The sequence below is a fragment of the Limulus polyphemus genome, unplaced genomic scaffold, assembly GCF_000517525.1.
Source record: "Limulus polyphemus unplaced genomic scaffold, Limulus_polyphemus-2.1.2 Scaffold431, whole genome shotgun sequence".
NCBI classification, from domain to species: Eukaryota; Metazoa; Arthropoda; class Merostomata; order Xiphosura; family Limulidae; genus Limulus; species Limulus polyphemus.
The window spans coordinates 554850-561673 of NW_013666041.1; the positions used below are offsets into that span (position 1 = coordinate 554850).

The 6824-nt window shown below is 41.7% G+C and overlaps 1 protein-coding gene across 17 annotated transcripts in view; it reads left to right on the forward strand.

Annotated features, from left to right (window-relative positions):
- The window catches only part of LOC106458228 (sodium-coupled neutral amino acid transporter 9 homolog), a 131254-nt gene that overhangs the window by 100106 nt on the left and 24324 nt on the right, over window positions 1–6824 (forward strand). The gene's annotated exons all lie outside the window — the stretch shown is intronic.

Consider the following 6824-nt stretch of genomic DNA (forward strand, 5'->3'; position numbering starts at 1 on the left):
TCATAAGTTTCAAAACTGGGGATATAACAGAAATTTATTCTGCATGCTTGAAAGATTACTCTAGCTATGTGACTTTGAACAATACTGGATGACACAAATATCAAAATGGTTTACTAATTATGTAAGTACACCTAGTAGGCTATACTTCATTAGTTCCAGGTTTACAGTTGTGATATCATGAGATATTATATTGTTAATTTATTTTAGGCCTGAATAAGGTGGTAGTTAATTATTTATGCTATTGTCATTAAGTGGGTAATGAGTCACAAAACAAATAATCAAAACATTTCAGAGGTGGGGGTGCCAAAAGTGTCTTTGCCCCTTGGTGATGAGAACTCTTGCTATGCTACTGATCCTCATCCTACACTCGGGAGATTGTCATTACCCAGCAAGTGAGGTTTGGGATATAGTTGACTTACTGAGTACAGTCTGTTGCATCATACCCACTCTACACAATGGGACACATCCTCACTTGCCACTTTCCATTGTAGGATTGAGTGATTCTGATTTCTGTTTAAGATCACATTGCTAAACTATCCTCTCTTACGCTGATGTGCTCCCCTTTAATGTTCTGCCATGTCTGGTCCTCCTGGCTCAGATGTGGTGAGGTGCCCCACTCAGATCATCTGATCTGTTCCCCTCATTTCAATGTCGTCCTCTGGATGCTTCCGGGGGATATGCATGTGCTTCCCTCACACTTGTCCCTACTCCATTTCAATGTGGGATTCAAGCTCATTTTGTGAGCAGAGGGAGAGTACCTTATTGGAAGTTATAATTTTCCTAACTGACAATGTATTACTGGTAGGTACTTCCCTTTTCTCACACTTCCTCCCCATCCTCCTCATAATCTTCCAGTGCTCACGTCTTCTGCCAAATTCGAAGTGATAGTTCGGTAGTGCTGTGTAGAGGGAGTCGCATTCATCACGTGATAGTGGTGTTCTCCTATTAGTGGAGAGGTGACACATGATGATTTACATGAGAGACGTGTTGGAACTTTATATTCCAACATAGGGAGGATGAAGGCTTGTGGCATACATTTCTGAAAAAGAGAAAATCTAATCTTGTGTAGAAATACATTTTCATTTAGGAAAATTATAGTTTTGTATATCTAGTCAGCTTCAACTTGATTGATATTCATAAGTGAATTTATTTTGATACCTTATTTTGCTGATTGTAGTTGTCATCGTTTCTGACTGTAATCATTAAAACTGACCAAGATTTATCCATGACCTTGAACCGTGTGTTTCAAAATGGCATCACTCTTACCTTTATTAGGCTAGCTGTTGTGGTTTTTGTTAACAATATTCTTGGTTGAAGTCAACTTATACCTAATAAAATAGTTTATTTTCAATAAATAATAATTTTTATTTGCTGTTTCAAAATTAACAATAATATTCAATAAAGAAGGATTTTTTGCCATCATCTACTTTATACTTGGCCAACTTAACACAAGCTTATCAGATGTTTTTTTCATGGAGAAAAAATTTCTGTAGTCACTAAACAGTTATAAGATCAGAGAAAAATATTTTAAGAATGAATGTAATAACTAAAGAAACTAAAACAATTCTCAGGTCTTTGTTTGTTAGATTTCTTTGTTCATCTCTACAAGAGCGCTTGGTAGTCAGTATTTCAAGAAACCAAATAATACTGCTCAAACTTTTTTTTTACACTGATAGAAAGAGATGATAATTTGCTCTACCTAGTTGTATATAAACTCTATATGTAAATGTTTTCAAAGCTGACCTTCACTAGTTATTGTTCAGACATATGTTGTGACGTCCTAAAAAGGTAGGAACTTAGGTCTGTAGCAATATAACCACTAACAAAAAAGGAATATCACATGAAGAATACACATGGCATAATTATGTTCTCAAGGAATAATAGACTGATATGGCACTTATCTCCTTTCAAAAGATTAGCTACTCTCGTTCATTGCTGCTCTCTATACGCAAACATTTTCTTTATGCATGCCACAAGCCTTGCATCCCCCCCCCCCTGTTGGAATTAGTACATTCCAATGTGTGTCTCATGCAAATAATTATGTGACATCTCTTAACCAATAGTAGCTTAGTATGCTCACATGATGCATGTGACTCCCTCTACACTTCTCTACCAAACTTTCACTTGTTTGGCAGATTTTGAGTACAGACGTTTTCTTTTGTGCTTTCTTCTGAACCATTTCTGGTATTTTCTCCCTGTCCTGATACTTGGGTTCATGCGGATCACTTTCTCTCCCAGTTAGGTGAAGGGATCAGTATGCCACACACCCAGAGAGCCTGATTAGTACGCCTTTGCTTGCGAATAGGGTGGAATATCCGTTTTTGGATCACCGGTTGTTGTGTTCCTTATTACCTCTTTGGGGGCTGCACGCGAATATCATGTTAGTCTCACACATGCCAAATATTCCCGACTTTGTCTTACCCTTACTACCCTTCTCCAGTGTCTGTCTTATATATATATATATATATATATCTCAGAGGCTATCCACAGAAATCCTGAGGGATTTTCTGCCAATACCCTTCATCTTTTCTCTTCCACTTTGGCCCGTATATATATTCCTTGGTACTTTCAATATATATGTGGTTTCTTTGTTGTTGGGATCTTATCGATAGGGACTCTATTCTGGATCATGTTAACTTACCGTCCACTTACCTCGGGGGTTTTTGTCTTGCTCCTTTTCTTTGCTATTATGTCTTTGACACCATCCCTGATGATATTTAGCTGCAGGTAACATCTGTCTGACAATAGACCACCTTTTCAACTGTTATAGCCCGTTTCTCTCTACCAGAGCCTTCCATGCCACCTATTCCTGTTATCATTTATGGGTACTTCTTTTTGTCGAGGTCATCGCTGACTAAATGTCTGTTATCAATAGTACCGGTGGGTTTGGGGCCTGTGGGACCTCGTTTGTTGGATTTTCTTCCTCGCTGGCTCCCCTTTATCGAGGATCAATGGATGACAAAGGTTCTTTCAGAGGGACTCGTTCTTATGTTTTTTCCCTGCCCCCATTTGTTCATTTGGTTTGTTCATCTCAGGGTGGTTTACCAATTTCAGGCTCTCCCCTTTGGACTTGCCTTGGCTCCATATGTATTTTGTCGTGTCATTCGAGCATTTGCTCATCACATTCATACTTTGGGGGTTGTGATTTCATCATTACATAGATGACTGACTACTTCTAGCTCATTCTGAGCAGGAGTCGACCAATTACACTCACCAACTCTTTTCTGTAGCAGCTCAAGTGGACTGGTTGATAAGATTGGAGAAGTCTGTCCTTCAACCCACCCAATCCTTAGTGCATTTGGGGGTCTTTCTCAATACCAACATCAATCAAGCTTTCCCTTCTCCTTTATGCCTCAGTTCTATGGAACTTTTAGTTCAATGTGCCCTCTCAACTCAGTGAGTTACTGCTCAAAAGTTTTTATTGCTTTTGGGTATGTGGTCTTCCAGAACCGCATTGGACATATGACATCCCTGCAGTTCGACATTTCACGAATGAAGGAACCTTGCATGGGATCCTTTTTCTGCCACCATTTCCCTTCTTCCATCCCCAGGAGTCGATCAGCTGTGGTGGCTCAACAAAGTCTGTATGTCAGCAGGTTTGCTACTTCCTCCCCCGCATCTGGATGTCCATCTGTTCACAGATGCTTCCCTTCAGGGATGGGGTCTTTGGTCGATCACCATGAAGCTAAGGGTGGTTGGTCTACAGATGAATTCGTCATGCCTATCAATGTTTTCAAACTTATGGCAGTTGGTTGTGCATTATCTCATTTCCTTTCTCTTGGCTTTCACCATCTCAAGATGGTTTATTTTGACAACTCTATGGTAGTGGCTCATATACACCACCAAGGGAGCATCTGATCGAGAGATCTTTGTTTTCAGACCTTGGATTTTCTATACTGGGCCCAGGCACTTCACATTGGTCTTCTCATGTCAGGTGCAAGGTGCTTTCAATTTGATAGTGGATCGTCTTTTACATCTGGACCAACTCTTTCCCATGGAATGGTCATTAGATCCAATTGTTTTCAGAGACTTTTGCCTCCTATGGGGCTCTCCCCAATTGGATGCATTTGCCACTGCCTCAATACAAAGTTGTCCCTCTATTGTTCACTTGTTCTGCATCCACAGGCTCTGGCTGTTGAGGCTTTCTGCCAGGATTGGTCTCACAAATACCTTTATGTGTCCCCTGCCAACCCTTGTCGGGTCCTCGTAATTGTACTCCATTGACCATCACAACTGTGGTTTCTGAGGATCCAATGTCTTCTCCTCTCACCACCTGTCCCTCTTCCACTGTTTCCTTCCCTTCTGCATTAACCTCGATCTCCCTGCTCTTCATCTCAATCTCCCTGTCCTGTATCTTCATGCCTGGCTTTTGTCTGGTCCTTAGCAAGGAGATCTGGCTTCATGCATTGAGTTACCTACCTGTTAGCTATTACCATTCATCCATGGAAGTTTACCAGTGCAAGTGGAACATCTCTACTGTTGGTCTGCTGGCAGAGGATTTCCTGCTGCCAAGCCTTCGGTGGCTTGGTTGGCATATTTTCTCACCTAGTTCTTCGATCATGGGCCTTTGGTCTCTGATTTCTTGATATAGAGCAGCCTTTTCCTATACCTTCCATTTCTCTAGATACTGTAGGGTTTTTACTTCCCCTCTTCTCACTATACTCATGTGTTCCTTCTGGATTCAGAAGCCTCCCAGGTATCCTCCCCTCCAGATTGGGACATTAATGTGGTCCTCCATGCCCTGACTCTCCCTCCATTTGAACCATTTTCCTCGTGTTCCTTGTTACATTTGTTTTTGAAGATCTATTTCCTTCTCCTTTTGGCCTGCAGATGTTGCCTATCTGATTTATTTGCCATTGATGTTGCACATACCCTTTATCATCCTACCTATCTTCTCCTTTATCCTGATTGTTCCTTTCTCCCCAAGACTGTGGCAGCTCGAGAAGGTTGTTTCTCCATTTTCCCTACCTTCTATCTCCCATCTTTACCCTCATCCCAACCCTGACAGACTGCTATGTCCCTTCAAGGTCCACAATATTATATTGCATGTATAGCAACCCTCTGGGGCACACACAACTGTTTTTTTCATTTCTTGGTAATCCTCCTCCCTTCATGATCTTTCTCCTTCTACCCTTGTAAGTTGGCTCCACCTTCTGGTCCATTTGGCCTACTCATCCTTACCTTCTTCCTCCCATACCTTGTTTCATGTGTTTTCCCATCAAATTCATTTCACATTTTCCCTCACTTCCTATCTTTGTCTTCCATTCGAAGAGATTCTCCAAGCTGGCATGTAGACCATGCCTAGTATGTTCATCACATTGTGCTTTCCTCTGTGTTGTGGTTTTGTCTTCCACCTGAGGCTGTGCTCCAGACTTTGGTGCAACTTTTACTGGTAAGTTTTATTCCTATTCATCTTTTTCAGGAGCCTTTTATTATTCCCTTTTGTCACATGGATCCCACTCAGTGGCAAGTGGTGCCTGATCAGGTATTCTTTTATTTAAAATCTGCACTGTAACCCATGTTGACTCGTGCTTTCTCATCCATGATTCCACGTGGTCAGTGTAGAGATGGTGTGTTCCACAAGTTTCCACCTCGCAATAGTTGCTTCATTAATATGGACGGCATGGGTAAAGCAGAAGGGGATAGCTGCCCATCCCTCCCATGCCTTGAGTGAATAACTCAGTATGGTCTGCTTTCCAAAATAGGGTACCATGGTCATCCATTGTACTGTCTCTGGTGATGACATTCTTCCAGATTCTCCAGTGCATTCTTACCCCCTTCTTCAAGTGGAGTATGGAAGTCTTTGCCACTTTTCAGCTCCAAGCTGCTGCAGTGGTTGACCATGGAGTCACTCATGTGAATGGGTTCCACTAACAAGTTGGCTATAACCATTCAGTCAAGAGTAGGGCAGTGGTGTTCTGCTAGTGTAGATGCGACTTGGCCTCTACAGGAGTTTATCTGACCCCATGTTGGTGGATGTGACCTCCTTATACTATTTATATATACAGCAATATCCAGAACCACTGGAGTTGATCCATCACTTTATAAGCTGATGTGGCCTCTTTATACTATTTACACTGCTGTGGAATTGATCTCTCACCAAAGTAGTTGACATGGCCTTCTACTCTTCATTTACACATACAGTTGAGTTGATCCATCACCTTAATGGTTGATGTGGTCTCCTGTTACACATTCCATAGTACGTGGAGTTGATCCATCACCTTAATGGTTGATGTGGCCTCCTGTTACACATTCCATAGTACGTGGAGTTGATTCATCACACATGCAGTTCACCCCTTTTGATTGGCAGCCCTCATCCTACCTTCACATGGATGTCAGATTCCAGTGTTGAGATGTTGGATTCGAGTGAACCAATCAACATAAGTCCTCATACAAGTTGAATCCATCCTCTCAATGCCAGATGGTCATTGTTGATCCTTGTGTAGTACCCAGGAATTGGAGCAGATCTTAATCTTCAATTCTTGGGTTATAGTTGAAGGCAGTATGATCCTCATTCTTCCCTCGCGTGGATGTTGATACCCTATAGTCGAGGTTTTGGATGTAGCTGACTTGCCGAGTATGGTCTGACATGCCCTAGCCACTCTACACCTTGCAATTTCTGCCTGTGTGTTTTACAAATTATACACAAGGGTAAAGAGTATACCTTGCTCAGAAGTGGTGTGGTTCTCCTCTGATCTCCAGATATCTTTCTCTCATGGTCAGGGGTATTCTTCAGACACTTTTGGGGGTGCTTCTATTATTTCCTCACACCAGACCCACCTCCTTCTCAATGTTCAATTCTAGCTAATCTTGTGAGAAGAGGT